Below are 21,350 nucleotides of genomic sequence, written 5' to 3'. Positions count from 1 at the left end.
AAGTACTAGCCCTCCAGAAATACCTTCCCCCTCTGATTTCTGCAAATATTTTTAAATGTTAATGGGTTCCACTCACCCACAACGTAGGGGAGGGTACAAGACAGGGCTCTATATATCCAGCAAATTAGCAGCCTGAGGACACTGCTTGGTGCCTCGGTTCTGTCCCATCCTCCAGCATTGGCTGAGGCTCTCCAATGCCGCAGTCTGGCTGGGCACAATCAGGAGCCACTTGTCAAAAGAAACTAACTTTATTTTTAGAACCACACACGCCAAACAAAACAGCCTCTCAGGAAAAACCCTCAGAGCCTCAACTGCCACCACCGGCTTTCCACAAGCCTCTCTCTCTCACACAAGCTTCTCCCCACCTCCCACAATCCTCCTGCTCTTGAGGCCGATTGGCTGGGTCACGTGGGCGGAGCCAAAAAAGTCCCCCAATGAGCAGCTCCGTGGTCTGAAAGGGCAGGGAAACAGCCCAATGAGCATCACCGCAGAGGAGCCAATCAGCTAGATGTTGCTGGGGCTGAGGAGCCAATCAGCTAGATGTTGCTGGGGCCGCTGTGAGCCAATCATCAGCCAGCAGCTGGAAGTTTGCTGGCAGCTGGAAGTTTGCTGGGGCCCCTTTGGCTGTGGCTCTCAACATCTCCCCCTCTCTGTTTAAACAACAAGCATGTGGCTTAGGGACCGTGCCTATTAGGCAGTCCAATTCAACATATGGTCCTTACCCGTCATCGGATGAACTGACCTCTAGGCGTCAGCCTCCTGTCTTAGGTTGGTACCACTGCAATTGGATCATACCCGTCACTGACTACCAGTCCAGCATACAGCCATACTTGTGGATAGGACTTTGCACCTGTGGGGGGGTGAGGTTCTTTGCCTCACTTCTGTTGGCCCCCAAATTTTAGACCATCACTAGTAGAGGAGGATGCAAAATGCCATGACATTAAGCCAATTGAGGGCTCCTTTGAAAAATTGTACCACCGGTGACACCATCAGCAAAAATACTCCAGCACTACCACAATTCGCTGTACCAACAGATAGTTCACAATGCATACAGGTGAGCTCACAATGTGTCCAGGCAAGTTCTGCAAGCAGTTCAGTGATGGCTATTGTAGAAGCTGTAGATTGGTTTTATCTTTGACTTCACCAGCACTGGGATGAAGATAGGAATTCTGGCAATAATGGCTAAAGAAAAAATTATGTAACATTACAGAAGGCACTAAAAGAAAACAATTTTCTTAACAATTTACATTGTCTTCACCATGATGGTTCCATTGTGATATATTTAACAACTCCTCCTTAAAAAGCCATGGGCTACATTTCTGTATTGTATCAACGTATGCCCTGACTGCTCTTGATTTTACTGGGATGCCTCCTTCCTCTAACAATTTACTTAACACTCTTTCAGTTTGTTTTTTACTAATTTCTGATCCCGTTTGCTGGGGCCCCTTTGGCTGTGGCTCTCAACACTCCAACCTTGAAACGTTGAGGCCAGTTTGCCAGTAATAGTTGTCTGGTGACAGAGCTTAGGTGGGTCATTGACATGAAAGTTGCTTCAAGACACAGAACAGGAAAGGACTTATCTTGCTCTGACCTTTCTGACAGCAAGAGAAATCATTGATAAAGAAAGAATTTGAAGTGCTTGCATGTGTGTGCATGTGTACATATACATATACACACATAGACAAATGTATATGCATGTATGTGTATATACTATGTATGTGTATATACTATGTATGTATGTGTATATACATACATATAATCACACTCACATACACACACATACACAGTTCAGTAAACAGACATAGAATGATTTTATCTTTGCTTGATAACTTTGGTTATCATGTCCCTTTTGAGATCCACAATAATAAACATGAGCAGATGTACAAATTCTAACAAATGGAAATTCAGATCTTCTATTTGGAGGAGGGAAAGTGGAATGAGTCTGGAGCAGGAGGAAAAGGGCAGATATATGTGTTTTCCCAAGAGACACTAATTCATCTTACTTGCATCATGCTAGCTGTTGTAGGGCCTGGCTGGAGGCCAGATGAAAATGAATTTAAAGCCAACTGCTATAGGCTGAATGTTTCTGTCCCCAAAATTCATATGCTGAAACCCTAACCCCACTGTGATGGGGCCTTGGGCAGTGGCAGCTCATGTTGGGTTAGTGCCCCTATAACACCAGGCAGCAGAGAGCTCTCTCCCCCTTTCCCTCCCTCCCTCCTCCTCTGTTCTCTCTCATTCTCTCTGACATGGAGGATATAAGAAGATTGCTTCCTTCAAACACGGTAGAGAGCCCTCACCAAAATCCAGTCATGCTTGCGCCCTGATCTTGAGCTTCCAGCCTCAGAGCTGTGAGAAATAAATGCTCTTAAACATCTAGTGCCTGGTATTCTGTGCAGCAGTCTGAACAGGCTGAGATGAGCCTTGGAGAGCCTTCATTTTTAATTCTGTTCTGATGGCTCCCCAGTCACTCTGGAAACAGAGTTGTCACGACTCAGCCTTTTCCCTACAGTGAAGGTTCCACTTACAGCCATAATGCTGGGGACAGGGAGCCCACATGTCTTGCCTCTGTCCATGCTGGAAAGTGGAGGACCTGGCTCTTACATCTTTGGTCTCCCAGAGCTTCGCATCATGATCCAGAGACTTTAGAACATGCCATTTATACTATCAGAATTCCCACTTCAGGTGAAATTTTATTCTAGAACTTTCTAACAAGGAGTAGAAGAAAATTAGGAGGATCCCAGTGAGATCTGATGGCAGAGCAGGTGCAGGGTCACACAATCCAGATAACTCTTAAGAACCCAAGCCCTCTACCCACACTCAGCCTCAGCACTGAGAAGGAAGCCCTGCCTTACTGCCTACATTCATGGAATTTTACTTTTCTGTCTTATCAGCATTTCTTTTTCTCTCTTCCCACTGGCTTGACAAGCAAAGAATAAGTTTGAATATTAGATGTCCCCCAAACGCTCATGTGTGAGACATGCAAGAAGGTTTAGAGGTGATATGTTGACTTGAGAGAGCCTTAACCCAGTCCGTGAATTGAAGCCCCCTCAGGGATTAACTGGGTGGTAGAGTAGGTGGGCAGGGTGTGGCTGGAGGAGGTGGGGTATGTATTTTGTCCCTGGAGAGTGGAACGTGTGTGCGCTCACTTTCTCTTTCTCTTTCTCCCTTCTGGGTGCCATGTTCCCAGCTTCCTTCCTCTCACCCTGTCACCATGATGTCCTGCCTCACCTTGGCCATCTATGGACTGAGACCCAAATAAACATTTCCCCCTCTGTGTTGTTCTTGTCAGGTCTTTGGGTCATAGCAGCAGGGGGAAAATGCTGACTAAAACAATTTGATTATTCATTACAGGAATTTCCCAAAAGACCCACCAATTCTTCCGTGGAAAGTACCGGGGGTTATGCCTTGGATTCTTTCATTCCTTTGCCTCAAAATCTTCCCCTTGCTCTGTCTTCTAATCCTAGATGGTTGTATTTTGACTCCTCCACAATCCTAATCCAGTTCCTACACTGAAAGGGCAGGTTCAAACCAAACTTTCAATCTGCAATGAATTCTGCCATTACCTTTCCCTCCCAGACAGGGCCAAAATCTTGTGATGCGGTGCTTACTCCCTTCCAAGAGTAGTCAATAAACTCAACTCTCCTTACTGACAGATGGTGTCAGTGACATCTGGGGGGCCAGCTCTTGACACTCTTGTTTAAATATAATTTGAGATGGTACTAGGATTTTTAGATTTTTTAATTTTATGCTTAAGACTGGGGGGAATGAGAAAGATCTTTCAAGTCTCTATCTTTTTCTCAAATAGAATTATTCTTCTCTATCATTTAAGAAGTTCTGGCATAATTATAAAAGAATTTCCAGCAGAAGTTAATTTTATAATAAAATTCAAATGAAGAAACAAAAATTTTTATTTAATAAACTAAAAATATAATCAGGGGCCATGTCTTAAATCTGTGAATTTATGTAATAACTAGTTTGGTGCAAACCAAAATACCTCTAAATCTTTATATCAATGTCAAATCATCTGGACCTTTTAAATGTGGAAAAACATAATGTACATAATTCTATTTTGGGGAGTCTCTGCAAGTGTGACTCACCCTGACTCCATTAATGATAAGGCTCCAACCCAGGAACTTTCTGCGTATCAGGCCAAAGAGTACAACCAGACAGGTGCAACATGCATGTGCCTTCACCAAGTCTATAGCAGATTATTTTCAGTCAACAACCAAACAAACTGCAGTTACATAGAAGAGGGAAAACATTTTTCCTTTAATTTTCTTAAATTCTCAATTGGGGTCACTTTAACAATGTGCAGATTAACACAAATCTACTTAATATAAGCTGTATGTGACATAGTAGCTCCCACGAGGAATGAAGCCCCCCAAAGTGGAAGCATTTCTATGGTAAGTCTGATGAAGAGTAGAGAGTTTAGAAAAGTGTGACAGGACAAAATGTATGGGCAGACGGGGAAACTCAACAAGGCCTGTCCATCTGCAGTCTTCTGGAGTCCCTCGGTCTTGAACATAGAATCTTCCTTTCCTCTGGGTTTAGGGGAACTACTTCTCACATGAGAGTCTTAGAAATTTGCTTCAGGAAAAGTCAGAAAGTTATTTCTGTAACTGCTGTTTCTCAACTTCCTTTAGCTCAAAACATTCCATACACCTGGATGCCACATTGGGGTGAACTGCCTTGGACTCCATCAGTTATAAATGCCACAACTCACCAAAGAGTGTGATGTTAACTACACTAACCATGGAAAACTGGAGAAGAGCTATACTCAGTCAGGAGGAAGAACAGTGGGACAATCACTGCCCGGAAGGAGGAGTGACTTTATTTATTTGTTGATTACAAAAGTGGTTATTAAACTAATAAAGAAGAAAGAGAGGGAGGAGGGAGGGAGGAAGGAGAAAAGGATGATATGGAAAAGAAAGTTCAAACCCAGTGGGGGTTTTAGGTACAACTGTGTTTCTGCACACACACCCCCCCCCACAGGCTCCTTGCCAGGATGTAGCCTTAACATACGTCCAAAAGCCAGTGGACCCAACTGACAACGGACTGAAACCTCTGAAATCATGAGCCAAAATAAACCTTTCCTCCTTTTAAGTTCATTTTCTCCGGAATTTTGTCACAGTGACAGAAAACTAATACATACCTGCTAAATTCTTTTTTAATTAGTCACATTGATATTAGTGCTATAATTTTAAAAATTCATGAAAAAAGCACTCACTGGGAAAAAGTTATGATCTTGTACTACAAAATCTACTTAGAAAATATAATAACTATGAAGTTTATGTACCAAGCATACTAGTTAAATAAATCATCCTTTTAAAAAGGCAAGAACAAATGATAAACCCATCATCATAATGGAAATCCACATACCTCTTTTAGAAATCAAAAAGAGATAAAATATATATATATATGGTTTACAGAAGATTAGAATAATAGACTTGACTAAAAAGGCCTGGAACATTTACCAAAAAAGAGGTGCATGTTCCAATGGATAGTAAATAAAATAATGACAATAAAGAATAAAAACAGAATCTTTCTCTGCAAGATAGAGATCACAGAGACATACTTTAAAATGAACGACAGTGAAAATACTCCACATACAAATTTAATGAATATTTTCAACTTCAAGGGGAAAATATGGCCTACTATGAAGTTATTTATGATGAAAGATAAATGAACTAAACATTTACCTCAAAATGCAAAAGAAGGTAATTATTCCAAAACCAGCATCTAAACAGAAGAAACCTTCTCAACGCAGCGTATGAGGCTGACAGCATCCTGAGGCAAAGACAAGGACTTTTGCAAGTTCACTCAAAGAGAGATGGTCAAAATTTTGTATGTGTCTGAAGTGAAAAAGAATCCCCAAAAGTCAATAGTGAGCAAATATACACTCCGGCTTCAAAAATGGATTAAAAGATTAGACATTTCATCAAAGAAGTGATATCAATGGTACATAAGCTCATGAAAAGGCACCAAACACCAGATGTCAGTAGGAAATGTGAATTAAAATCACAATGAGCTGCCGCTACACAGACCCCTTTAATGTCCACCATTTAAAAAAAATGGTAATAACTGCCTGCTCACAAAGATGTGGAAGCTCTTTTACATCACTGGTGGGTATACAAAACCATAAGAAAGGCAGTCAAATTCGTGGGGGTCACCAGCAGTAGATGAAGGCTGGGAGGGGGAACAGGAAGGGTGTTTAGCCCCCACTCCCTCCCTGTCAGGCCCTAGGACAGCAGTGACTGACTCTTTTAGAGGAACACAACTGTCAGGGTGCCTTTTGCTACAAGTACCAACAGCCATAATCTTTTGTGTTCTGGTTACCTCTCCTTCCCTTGGTCCCTACAGGCCTTGGTGGTCCTGGCCTCTGGCTGTGGCCATCATGCCTTGTTAATTCCATTAACACAGCTCACATCTTTGTAAATAGTCCCTTCTATAAATTCTCAATTATCCAATTTGAGCATGTTCTGTGTTACATGCTAATACCTTGTTAATTATAGGTGCTTTATAATTTTAATCAAGGAAGTTCTTTCTTTCAGAATCTTTCTTGAAATCCTTTCAGATTAAAATGTAGGAATTATTTCCCAGACGAAAAGTATATGACTTAAGCTGAGGCCCAGAAGTATCCATCAGTCTTTTGGCATTAGGTAAAGCTGGTAGAACTGAGGCTACATAATGGGGCTGCCTGGTTTGGCCAATCTGGACATCAAATCATGTTACTCAATCAGTGCTATTAAAAACAAACAAAAAGCAAGGGCTGGGGTATAGCTCAGGGGTAGGGGCCCAAGTCCTACCATCACCAAAGTGAAACACGTTGTTTTCTAAATTTGTTGACCATACTCTTTAATGAATTTGATAATAAAATCATTACCATTCTCATGAAACTCCTCCCCGGCTTCTTCCAAGTGCCCTGTTTTTGCTGTATTTTTAATATACAGACATAGCCAATCATTTCCCCCTCAGCCATGGCTCTGAAAAGATTCAGAACAAAGGTCGTGACAGAGCTCAAGGAAGGAGTTCAGATCTTGAATCAAGGCTGGTGTGTGCTTTCCTCATTCTCTGCTCCATTTTATTTTTCCTACACTTTTTTTAAACCTTAAGTTAGATTTCCTTACTTCCCTGCATATAGATTACAAATCTCTGTATGTGTGTATGTACATGTGTGTGTGTATATAGGCACCTAAATTCCTTCTGGTGTAGGGAGCAATATAAAGAGCACAAATTTATAGTTTCTTGACAGACGATTTGTGTTAACTAAAGGTGTAACTAAAGTAATAGCCACATTACTATGTAATCTCCATCTTGTAAATGCAATCCAAAGATTATCTGACCCAGAATTGCTCCAACCTTAAAATGCTGACCCTGTCAAACTATCTACCCATCTGAATGTCAATGACAGTTTAATATCAATGACTTTATCCACATTCAATTACCATAAAGCACTATAAAATATTCAAAATTATTCACTAAGTACTCTAATTAGTAGGCTTCTTTTAAAAAATAAACTTGTGGCTTAGAGTGTATTGATTAAGAGCACAAACTTCAATGATCTGATGGAGCTGGTTGGCATCAGCTGGTAAGAGAGAACTGTATGCATCCTTCTTAATTCTGCATTTCACATTTACACTGTGGAAATTGGCAAATCCAGGATGTTGTTTTCTTTCTGTGGACCTTTTATTAAATGTTACAGCACATCACTGCCAATAGTCCAAAAAAATTAGCCTTGTGCAGACCCAGAATTAGAGTGCCCACAAAGTCTTTTATAATTATACCTTATATCAAGAGCAGATATCCTAGAATATCCTAATTTGCATGTCAAAGATATATATGTTTCCATCTGCAATATTCATACTTGTGAATCCAGCTTTTTGTTCCATCTAAAAATCTGAGCACAAATCTGTAGTTGCAACAATAACTATAATGGTAATGATGAGGTTTGATGTTTGCACACAGCAAATTAACTTGGAAATATTGATACATGATATAAGAAACTCTTAAGAAATTCAGTCTGCTTTATTAAAAAAAAAAGTCTAAATCCAGGATATTTTATTTTGTTCTGTAAATTTTATAAAGGCATTTTGCCAAAAGCATTAAATATTTGATTTTACTTGTTAAGATTTGCAGGAACTGCTTTAAATTTATTATAAAAAATAACAGCTACAGCAACACATTTTCCCTTTTCATTAAGGTAGTGAAGAAAAAAAAAACTTTAACAGCTTTTCCATAAAAATGCTCTAAAATATTCCATTAAAATTAAAAGGCAACTGCCATTTCACACGTGGTCAGATTTAACTATTCAAAGTTATTTTAGGTATATCAGTCCCCAAAGACCAAACTACCTGAGAGTCCAGCTGTGTTCAAAAGGTATTCTGATTTCCAAACTCAGCCTCCAAAGTTAGGGCTGAAACAAAGAGTCGTAGACCAGAGAAAGAAAGAATAATTCTGTGTTTGATATTAGTATTCTACCTCCTCCTAAATCCTCACTCAATTATAGATCTCTTAAGCAATCATCCCGAGATAGTCAGGGAAAAATAATGGTAGAGAAAGGAGATTGAAATAAGAGCCAGATTCTGGCCAGCAGCTCAAGATACTTGTCAGTAGTGCTCAGTTGAGAATCCCAGCAGCACACTAGGTCTAGGTTGTGAGAAATAATAGTATTTCATTTGAAATCTCAAACTCTCATGATTATAAACAGTATCTTTAAAAAGCCTCAATAATATGCATAGTTGTATTAACTCTTGCATTTCTTCTGGTATGGTTCTCCTTACCTCATTTTGTTTTATAGCAGTATTATGTGTTTGAAAATATGGTTCAAACATTAGTGGTCATGACGATTTTGTAGCTCCATGCTTAAGTAACTTACTTATGTATATTTTAGGGTGGTCCATTATATACATATTTAATTTTCCTTGAAATCAAATTGTTAAAAATTGGTTTTAACGTCCCAAATATCAAGAAATAAGAAGATCTTATTTTTTCAGATATTTATTATTGTCTTTTATACTTAAATCTTAACAATCCTTTGCTGGAATCCTAGTTAGAGTATTCTAGAACCCCCAACAAACTGACATAACTTACGTTTTCCTAAGTGCCAGATGCTGATGTCTGTGGAATTTGATCTTTTGTTATGAAAAGAGTTATCCAAAAAGGCAGGGGCAGTGACTACAAAATTTAAAAATAAAGACATGGACACAAATGATACAGTAACTAAATTAAACAATCAGAAATTCACCAATAGGTGTTTGCACCTAATTTCCTGAACAGGTGTTAGAAACAGGATATGGTAATGGGCACATTTTGGTTTTATTGCTTGTTTGTTTGGCTAAGGGAAAAGTCCAAGGCTTGAAGCCAAATGTACCATGAGTATAATCCTGACTCCTTAGTTTACTCATTTGCTTATCCTGAGAAAGTCAGTTTCAAGTGACTTTTCATCAGATTCCCTTTCAGGACCACCAGAAACTAGGAAAATGAAGCAACACTTTAGTGATCGCATTTATAGGAATATGTAAATAACGGAAAAGGACAGAGCCCAGGAAGCTTTTGGATTAGACCTGTCTTTCCTGAACCATCCATCCCTGGTTAGACCTTCTCAGCCTTGCTTTAGAAGGATTTCTTGTGTTCAGGAGATTTATAACATTTAAAAAGTGAAAGATTTCTTAGCATTCACTCACTTCCTCTCTGCTGCTGCCAAGCCAGCGGCCCCTGGCTTCTCCTCCACCTAAACCCAGGGCAGGGCTGTTCCCGACTGCCTGCCTACTGGTTTACTGTGAGCACCACTTTCCTGGTTGGAAAGCTGCCATACGTTTATGAGAGCCTGAGGGATATTGGATGGTTGTCATCTTACTCTTGCTCCCCCCACCACACCAAATGCCCTGGCAGGGTCATGCACCTGGACACTGCATTCCCTGCAGAGCACCTTGTTAACCAGAATCATGGAAAACTTGGACCAAGTTCAGAGAAGAACTACTAAAATGGTTAAGTGACTGTGGGGGCCATTTTATAAGGAACTCAGAAATATTTGGTTAAGTGGTAATTATTCTAAAAAAGGTGTGGTGACTTTGGCATTAAGTTTAAATTCCAAGCCATACTTTGCGAGAGGACTCCTTTCAGGCCTCTACATCCTGAAATACTTTGAAGAAGGGGTAAAATCTTACTCTTGCTTGGGTCTCCAACCGCCACACAGGCTGCCTGGGTGGTCTTCATACCTAACCTCTACAAACCAGCATAGGAGGCAACATTGCCAGAGCAGAGAACCCAGATAAGTAGTGGAAGGATGCTAAAGGGAGAGTCTCCCAGGAGTCGTGAAGAACAAACCTGGGTTGTGAAGGGTCAGCCTCTCCATCCCAGGTAAGCAGCTATTCACACCCACTGCCCATTTGTGCTCAATTGGTGGTATCATTTAATCAGAACTGCCCAAAGAGTACAAGTGTGTCTAGAACATTAATTGCGTTCAGCATACCTGTAAGAAGAATGTGAGTTCCCACTTGGCCAGAGGGAAAACCTGAGCACAGCAAAGAATCAAGGAGGCTGAATGATCTTTTCCCCAAATGTCTTCCCGGTGATGTTACTACATGTTGCACACATTTTTTAAAAAGCCTAAAAACTGGAATGAGTGAAGTTGAATTCTATGTGTGTGGTGTATGTTTCCTAGTAGTCAGACCTCTAAGAACTATTAACATGAGGAAATCTATTGAGTGCAATAAGCAGGTCGGTGCACACTATCTCCACATTCAGAGTGGATAGGAATGCCTTATTCCTTCTGCACAGGGCCTTCAAACTCAAAGCCACATCCACAGTGCCTTTTATAGGGCTTCACTCAATAAATGAACAGTGGAATGAATGGATCAGTCTGGGCTTTTGTTTTTGTTGTTGGTTTTTTTTTTTTTTGGTACTAGGGATTGAACCCAGGAGCACTCTACCATGAGCTGCATCCCAAATTACTGAAGGTCTAAATTGCCCAGGCTGACCTCAAACTTGAGATCTTCCTGTCTCATCCTCAAGTCACATAGATTACAGGTGTACACCACTTTGATTATAATGAATCGTTTCATTCTAAATAAATGAAATTAAATGAACCTGAAGTAGATTGATCTGAAGCTGATCAAGATTGATCAAGCCTTAGGGCCTCTCACCTGTTGAGTCTTTCAAGTCCCTGTAAGTTTGTATTTTTATTTTTCCTTCCTAAGGGCTCACAAAGCTATATAAGCCCTGCTCTCCCACAAAATCTGCAGCTACCACATAAGAGGAAATTGGGTTTTCACCAAATTTATAAGTTGTGATTGAAAACTCCACATATTTTAAACTATGAATAAACACTCTGAATGCATCACATTGTAAGTTTTACCACAGTTGGAATTCTTTGCAAAGACCATCTGAAGTTTCTGCATCAATTTTTTTTCGAAGTAATAGGGATTGACATTTTTAAACTTGGATCTACAGAACCACAATTTGGCATTCCACTTCAATTCTTTAAAAACTTCATTTATATTGATCTTGTCTTCTGGAATTTCCTGTAGGCTGCCCGAGATAAAATAAATCCCAGTCTAATCTTCATCTTGTCTGCTTTCCATTTGAGATTGTGCCTTCAAAATCAAATATTATTACTTAATCCAAAACAAAACACGTTATTACAGAACACAAAATAGATCACATTAACAAACTGACCCTGGTAATTCATTTTTATCATGCTTGATACACCAATACTTAGGCTTTGACTACAGATACCCAAAGCTTTGTAGAGTCCTCCCAGACTATTCTGAATGTTAAGATATTCTAAAAACCACACACAAAAATCATTATCCAATCCCTTTGTATCTTAGACCAAATCAGGTTTGTAGTCTCACATATTTCACTGCAAAAAAATTACAAAACTAAGGCTAAGTGTAAAAGTCACGTTTTACCTTCCTCTCTTTCCTTACTGTGTTAATGAGTATCAAAATATGTGGATCCCAGAATAGCAGTTGTGCACTGCCAGGTCAGCCTCCATCATTTTCAAGCCAAAGGGGAATTGACAGATGTCCCCCTTTACAAGTCTAGTGTTTGTAAATATCCAATGAAATGACTTCATTCAGTCAATTATTTCTGGAGAAATCTGGCAGAATAACCTGTAATTAAACTGAAGACTGATGGAAACTGTTAAACAGGAGAGTTATTTTGCCCAGCAGTTCTAGTTAATGTTTTTATGTGTTCTCATTTTTTAAAAATGCCTGAAATACTCATGCAATTAAAAGGAATTACTTCTTCATTGGAAAACATTTAAAATATTCCAGTGAAGATACCATATAGAAAAGAAAGGGGAAATTCAGTTTTCCAACATCTTCTTAAAGTCTGTATGATTTCCTTATTGTGTATGTAAATTCTGAAGTCAAAACAATATAAGTAGAAAATATATCCCATAGCCAAAATATCAACTTCAAGACTCAATTGCCTATGTGCTATATGTGTACTTCATGCTGAATATATCGTCTGCTGCTTATTTTGCCTGCTCAGTCTCCTTTGGCTTTTCCAGGTGGCCTTCAGTATGGCTTGATTCACCCATCCATCCATCCATCCATCCAATAATATTAATCCACCATCTCAGGCTTGCTCTAGTTACTGTAATGTAGCAGTCAACAAAAATCCTTTCCCACACCTCCTATTGTACCTCATAGTGATGCACTCAGGGACAGACAAAAATTCTTTTTTTTTTTTTTAAAAGAAAGAGAGAGAGAATTTTATATATATATATATATATATATATATATATATATATATATATATATATATATATTTTAGTTTTCGGCGGACACAACATCTTTGTTAGTATATGGTGCTGAGAATCGAACCCGGGCCGCACGCATGCCAGGAGAGCACGCTACTGCTTGAGCCACATCCCCAGCCCGACAAAAATTCTAATACAAGTGAACAAATTAGAATCTAAATGGATGGAAGGAGTTCTGAATGCTTCCCAAAAGAAAATGCAAGCTGTTCACTTACTTGCAGCACTTCATTTTAAAAACACTCTTATGACCATCTTTCCCATTAGCTGATGTTATGAAAGGACACAAAAGTTTAAAAAGGGGAAACCAGAAATCTTTAACAGTCTTAGGAATGGATTAAGAGAAGTTGGCAAAAATCAGGAACATCTCAGGGAAACCAAACCAGAAAATTCCAAGATTGAGAAAAACTGGGAGAGCTAGTGGCTAAAACCAGCTTCTGCTACATCTCAAAAATATATCTCATTTCTCTGTGGTAGAATACATAATATTTCACTTACTAAAGATTAATCTGGATACATAAGCATGGGCTTGAAAATGCAAATATCATGGAGGGTTAGTGATTATCAGTCTTCACATTCTGCTCATATGAGCCACATAAGAATTTAGTGAAATGTTGGCCCTAGTTCCTTACAAATTGAGGACTATTATAAAAGTAGAATGGCAGGATAGTTAAGGTCATAGATCCTAAAGCCATACTGCTTGGATTTGAATGCAGGCTGTGAAAACTGGACTAGTTCTCTTGGTGCCTCTGTTTCATCTTTGGCAAAATAGGAGTAATAGTTGAAACGGTTTCTTGAGGTGACTGAGGGACATAAATTAGTATGGAAGAGAGAAAAGAAAACTCAAATATATTTGAAGGAACAATGGCCATAAATTTTTCAAATTTGGTAATAACAACAAATGTGCATATCCAAGCAGCTTAAAGAATTTCAAACACAAGAAACATAGAGAAGTAAAAATCTTAAAAACAGAGAAAAGACCTTATGTATGAAGGAACAAAGATGAGAATGACAGCAGACTTCTCATCAGGAACAATGCAAGCTAGTAGGGAGTGGAACTGCATCTATAAAGTACTAATAGAGAAAAAAGTCACACTAGAATTTTATGTCCAATCAAACAGGAAAGGCAAAATACTTTTCATATAGACAGAAGTTAAAGAACTCATCACCAGCAGACCTACACTAAAAGAAATGGAACAGGAAGTTCTTCAGGCAGAAGGATAACAATACCTGATGGAAATAAGGATCTACAAAAAGAAATGAAGAGCACAGGAAATTGAGTCTACATGGGTAAACACATATGACTTTCTTACTTAAACCTCTTTAAAAGGTAACTGACAATTTAAACAAAGATACTCACATTTCAGTGTGGACTTTGAGGTGTGTAAGTGAAATGTTTAAACAACAGCACACAGGCCAAGAGAGGAGAAGTGGAAGTATACTAGGAAGGTTCTTGTGCTATGTATGGTGTAAGAACATCTACAGATAGACAGGTAAAGGTGTGCCCTGTGACTCTACACCAACAACAAAATAAAGAGCTCATAATAAATAAAATTGTATAGAGTAGGGAATAGATTAAAATCATTTTAAAAAGGAAAACAGATGCACCAATGCAGATATTATTAAAAGAAATTTGAAGTGGCTCTATTTATATAAAAATATAGATTTCAGACCAAAATTTCAGGGAAGGAGAAAGTCATTTCATAATGACAAATGAGTCAAAGAAAAAGGAAGATATGCCATCCTAAACATGTACTGATAACAGAGCTTTAAGCTTTATGGAGTGAAACTGAGAAAACTGTAAAGAGAAATGGATGAATCTACAGTTACAGTATAATATTTCTGTTCCCATCTCTGAATAAATACCAGAGCAAATAGACAGAAAATCATGGAGGATACAGAATTTGACCTAATTGGCACTAACAGAAGATTCCATCTAATAATAGCAGAATACATGTTCTTTTCATTTACACACACAACACTTTCCAAGAGAGATTATATTATCTGCTATAAAAAAATCTCTGTAAATATAAAAGGATTCAGATTATACAAACCACTTGATCACAATGAAATTAAAGTAGGAATCAAAAAGAGAAAGGACTCCAGAAAGATCTCCAAAATATTTGGAAACTAAGTAACAGATTTTAATAGTTCACGACTCAAAGAAAAAAATCAAAAGTAATTTAAAAGTATTTTTAATTGAATGAAAATGAAAACATGACATCAAAAATCATTGTATAGTGCTAAAGTAGTATTTAAGGGAAATTTTATTGCACTAAACATTTATTTAGAAAAGAAGAAAAATTTTAAAAAGCAATGATCTGCTTATTTTATAGAAAACTAAGAAAATAAGAGCAAATAAAATCTAAATAAGCAAAAGAAATAAAAAGTAAAATTTAGAGTAGAAATCAACAAAATAAAAATAATAAACAATAGAAAAATTCAATAAAACCCAAATCTGGCTGTTGGTGAAAAATTAATAAAATTGATAAGCCTCTAATGTGAGTGACAGGAAGAAAAAGAAAGGAATGAAGTAAGGAGACACAACACAAGTAAATAATCAATATAAGGAATTAGAGGAGTGAAATCACTATAAAGTCAACAGCTATTAAAAGAATAACAAGTAAATCAGGCATAGCATACACCTTTAACCCCTGCTGCTCTAGAGGCAGAGAGAGGAGAATGGCAAGTTCCAGGCCAGCCTCTGCAATTTAGAGACTCTGTCTCAGAAGGGGGGGGCACACTGGGGATGTGGCTTAGGGCGCCCCTGTGTTCAGTCCCTCGTACCTGCCAGAAGGATAAGTGTCAGGGGAGTTCCACCCTCAGGTTTGATGATCTGCTAGAAATGACTCAGAACTCAGTTTACTCCAATGAAAGGATATAAATTAAAATCAGCAAAGGCAAAGGGCACATATGAGTCCTGGAAAAATCAGGTGGGAGCTTCCGGTTGTCCCCTACCAGTGTATTTTTAGAAACAGCACTTAACTCTCCCAGCAATGATATGTGACTACACAAATGAAGTACTGCCAACCAGGAAAGCATACCTGGAACCTTGATGTGCAGAGTTCTTCTGGGTGTGTCAGTCACAGAGGCTTGGAGGATTCTTACAACTTACTAGCTATCCAATATCCAGTTCCTCCAGACACCAAACTAATACAGCAAGGCCAGGAAGGCAAACCAACAAAAACAGTATTCACCATAAATCACATTGTTAGCATAAAGTGTCTAATAAGGCCAAGGGTCTCGAGTTTATCACCCCAAAGCAAGTCAAGGGCTAGTCCTCTCTTTGGAACATGCTGGATTTGAGCAGCCCAACCCGTTCAAGTTAACCCTTTACTGCACAACAGGAGAATACTATGAACTACTTTATGCCAATATATTCAATAAGTTGGATGAATGGACAAATATCTTGAAAGAAAAACTATGTGGGAAGAGCCCCCACGTCCGTGAATAGACAGAATATTGTCAAAATGGCCTTACAACCAAAAGCAATATTTAGATTCAAGGCAATCCCCATTAAAACACCAATGATATTCTCCTCAGAACTAGGGAAAAAAATCCTAAAATTCATACGTAAGCATAACACAGCCAAAATAACCAAAGCAATTATGAGCAAAAAGAGTAAAGTTGGAAGCATCACAATACCCAGCTTCAAATTATACTTAGGAGCCATAGTAACAAACACAGGTTGGGCTGGCACCATGGTGCATGCCTATAATCCCAGCAACTCAAGAGGGTGAGGCAGGAGGACGGCAAGTTCAAGGACAGCTTGAGCAACTTAGTGAGACCTGCCTCAAGATAAACGGGCTGAGGATGTGACTCAGTGGCAGAGTGCTCCTGGGTTTAATTTCCAGTGCTGAGGGAGAAGGGAGCTTAGCTTGGTACTAGCATAAAAATAGCCATATACCAAGGGAACAGAGTAGAAGACACAGACAAGCCCGCACAACTACAGCCATTTGATTTTAACAAAGCTGCCAAATACTTATGTTGGAGAAAAGACAGCTTCTTTAACAAATGGTGCTGGGAAAACTGGATATCCATACATAAAAGATTGAAACTTGTTCCCTTATCTCTCACCCTGCACAAAAGTCTACTCAAAATGGATCAAAGACCCAGGAAGCGGACCAGAAAACTCTCAACCGTTAGAAGAGAACATAAAGGGAAAACTCCAATATACAGGCATGGGCAGTGGCTTACTATAGCTCAGGAAATACTACCACGAAGCAGTAAATGGGATGGCACCAAACTAAAAGGCTTCTGCAGAGCAAAGGAAAACAACAGCATGCAGAAGGGGCCTACAGAATGGGAGAAAAATCTTTGCCAGCTACTCGTCTGACAAATAATTAATATCCAGAACGCATAAAGACCTCAAAAACTCCAACACAAAAACCAATAACCTATTCCCTAAATGGGCAAATGAACTAAATAGAAACTTCTCAAAAGAAGAAGTACACTATTATACAAAAAGATGTTCAACATCTCTAGCAATCAGAGAAATGCAGATCAAAACTACATTTAGATTACATCTCACTCCAATGAGAAATGCCATCATCAGTGCACAAAACACCACATGCTGACAAGGGTGTGGGGCATCAGTGCACATAACACCACATGCTGACAAGGATGTGGGGGAAGGGAACTCTGTACAGTTTTGGTGAGAATGTAAATTAGAAAAGCCTTGTTATGGTTTTGATATGTGGTATTTCCCTAAAGCTTCCCATGTTGAAGCAGGAATATTCAGAGGGAAAATAATTGTGAGAGCTTTAACCTAATCAGTCCATCCTAGTTTTAATGGACTGACTTGGTGGTAACCTTAGGAAGATGGGGTGAGGCTGAAGAGCTGGGTCACTGGGGTGTCCCTGGAAGGGTGCATCCCTGGGGCCTCTTCATCCTCACCACTCAATACCACAGTGAAAGTCACCATAATGTGTAATTAATATGCATCAAGAAAAAATCTTAAAGAGAGAAAAACAAACAAAAGTCAGCCAAGAAGAGATTGAGCATATGAATATCTCTATAACTATTAAAGAAATTGAATCTGAAGTTAAAAACTTTCACACAAAGGAAACTTCAGATGGCTCCAGATGGCTCGTAAATTATACCAAGTATATAAGAAGAAAAATGACTGTTCATGGCACACAAGTCTTCCAGAAGATTGAAGATAGAGACCATTTTTCAACTCATCTGTCAGAGTATTATCCTGATCTCAAAATCAAAGACATTATAAACAATAAAATTACAGACCAATGTTCCTTGTAAAAATATGCAAAAGTCTAAACAAAATTTTAGCCAACCAAGTGCAATGATATATCCTTAACATTGCATAAAAAACTAAACAAAGGCATGCTGTCCATCTACAACTATTAAAATTTTTTTAAAGGATAATTAAACATATCTGAGTGGAGTTTATCCCAGGAATATAAGACTGGTATAACAACGAAGAGTCAATCAATTCAACTAACCATATTAATACTCTGAAACAGAAAAAGTATGCAACAAAATACATTATACATCAAAGGTCTCTGCAAAATAGGAACAGAAATTAATTATATCAACCTGGTAAAGGACATTGCAAGAAAACTAAAGTTAACGTCATATTAAATGATGAAAGACTGCATGATTTTCCCTTAAGACCAGAGGCCAACAGTGTTTGATCCCACTTTTATTCAGTATTATACTGATGGGTCTAGCCAGTTCAATAAGGCAAGAAAGGCAATAAAAGGCAGATTGGACAGAAGTAAAACTGTTTATTTGCAGAACATGATTTTCTCTGTAGAAAATCCAATGATATTTACCCTCTGAAAATGCTTCATAACTAATAAGTGTGTTTATCATGGTTGCAGGATATAAGATCAACAAATAAAGCCAATTTTATTTCCATGTTGTCTTAGTACATTTGGTGCTATAACCCAAAAAAAAAATCCTGTATTTGGTAATTTATGCACAGAAAATTATCATTCACAGTTCTAGAGGCTGGGAAGTTGAAGATCTAGGCACCGGTGGATTTGGTGTCTGGTGAGGGCTGCTCTCTGCTTCTTAGAAGGTGCCTTCTTATTGGAGCACCTCATAGAAGAGGCAAGCAGGCTCCGTAAAACCTGTTTATAGTGGATCCCATTCCGGAGGTTCCAAAGCTCTTGTGATCTGGTCAGTTCCTAAAGACCCCATCTCTTATTATATCATATAGGGATTAAGTTCCAGCATATGCATTTTGGGGTGTGTGTGTGTGTATACACAAAATAACCGAAACTAAACATTATAAAATATTAATACTTATATCAACATCACATCATGAACTACTTAGGGAGAAAGCTGACAGAAGATATATAAGACCTAACACAATAATAAACATGGTTAATATTATTCACCATCATAAAAATTCACACTAGAAAGGAATCTAAAAATACATTACATGTGGCAGTGTTTCAAGTTAATGGTTGGCTCAGAAGGATTTATTCTGTCAATATTTTATTCAGTGCTTATTTAATGTCAAATATATTTTACTCTGGGTAAATAAAAGATGCTGTTCTAATCTTGAGGAGATATTATCTAACAGGGAAAATAAGACATAAAAAGTCAACGAGCTCTCTCCCCCTCTCGGCTCTCTCTCTCCCCTCTCTGTCTCTCCCCTCTCCCTCTCTCCCCCTCTTCCCTCTCTCTCTCTCTCCCCCCTTCTCTTCTGCAACTGGCTGCTACGTTCCTGCTAAGAAAATCTGGACAGGTAAACGGTTGTTTCAGCTTGTTGAGTTTACAGAGATTTTTCCGCCGTTCCTACATTGGTGCTGAAACCAGGATGGGGATCCCCCTCCCTCAAGGGGGAATCCCATTCCCAAACTCGGAGCCCAACCATTCCTGTTGCAGTCCACTCCTCTGATCGCCTGCCTGACATCCACCACTGGCCTGCGGATTGGTTAGAACCGGCGGCATGCCCTCCAGAGGACAATCCCACCACAGCTCCCAACCTGGCAGGACCCCCACAATTGCCCAGATTTACCTTTCCTCCTCAGAGATTACCAGCTACTTGCCAACAAGCCGGACGACACTCACGTCCACTCATCCCAAGAAACCTCCACCAAGTGCTGAAAGATGAAGATACCGAATGACAACTCCACCGAAGGGCCATCTCTGTCTACCCCACCATGCCAAATAAATAAGCCCTTGGTTTTCAGCTTTGTATGTTCTAACCTGCCTTTTCCTGGGCATAGGCCTTTTCCTACCAGCCCTACAGACTGGATGACATGCCAGAAATTAATGCTGTTTCTTTTCATAGCTGCAGGGCACGTTCATGGACTTCTCCCTGGAGGAAATCCATGCCTTCAACACATGGATATGGGGCCTCCTGGCCTCCTTCTCCAACCAACTGACCTCCCTCCCTCCCTCTAAACGACACCCCTATTCAGCAGGAAGTAGCCAGATGGAGTACAGTGTCCCCAAACCAAAACAAAAAAGGGAGGAATTTTGGTAAAGATGGCGCCCAGAGCGCTTCTCTTCCGGGAGCTCAGGTCCATGGCACACTGAATGGCGCGAACCATCACCTCCAATCCCTGTGAATGGTGCGAACTTTGAATGGCACACCTCCAATCCCTGAAGTGGCACAAACTCTCGGCCAATAAAGAAGTAACAGCCATCCCCCGCCCCAAAAGTCAACGAATACCAATAATTTAGAAATTGTAATTAGTGCTAAGAAAATGGGGGTGCCACTCTTATAGGACAATCATAAAAATCTATGTGGACACTGAGGTCAGAACCTGAGATACAAGAGGAACCACTCAGACAAGGGAAACATCATAGCTTAGGGAACAGCATTGGAGCCTTGCATGGTGTTACCTGCCTGTGATCCCAACAGGTCAGGAGGTTGAGGTAGGAGGATGGTTAGTTAGAGGCCAGTCTCAGCAACTTAGTGAGAATCTGTATCAAAATAAAAAATAGGAAGGGTAGGATGTGGTTAAGCACCCCTGGGTTCAATGGGCAGGGGTTGGAGGTAAGCACTGGGATAGCCCTGGATGGGCAATAAGAGGTTGAGGGTGGGCAGGGGAAGGAGATCTGGCAAATTCTAAAACCCAAAGGAAAGTCAATTTGGAATTTAGGGAGTGTGGAGTGAAGGGAAAGAGAGCCTAATATAAAAGTTAAGCAAAAGTCCATTAGGTTGGGATTATGTAGGCACTGACATTTTATCCAGTGTGATAAGGAGTCATTTTATAGTTTTAATGACTATAGACACTATTGGATTTTTATTTTTCTTCTTTTAATTGCTTTTATTTTTTAAATACATGACAGTGGAACGCATCACCATCTTATTGCACATATAGAACACAATTTTTCATATCTTTCTTTGTATATAAAGTATGTTTGGATTTTTATTTTTAAAAGATTCCTCTAGCTGCCCTAGTGGAGAATCAACTGGAGGCAATATTATAGTCTCAGTTGTCACAGATGGTCCCCTTTCCATACACACAAAAATGCTCAGTAATACATGCTTTATTTAAGTAAAAAATAAATGACTGGACTTAAACGAAAGCATAAGAGATGAGAAAGAGGGGTCCTAGGTATTATAGGTCCCCAATATTGGGACTCCCACACA

The sequence above is a fragment of the Marmota monax genome, unplaced genomic scaffold (assembly GCF_021218885.2).
Source record: "Marmota monax isolate L192 unplaced genomic scaffold, Marmota_monax_Labrador192_F-V1.1 WCK01_AAM20220418_F8-fsc00055, whole genome shotgun sequence".
Lineage (NCBI taxonomy): Eukaryota > Metazoa > Chordata > Mammalia > Rodentia > Sciuridae > Marmota > Marmota monax.
Note: the sequence above shows the minus strand (reverse complement) of the source record.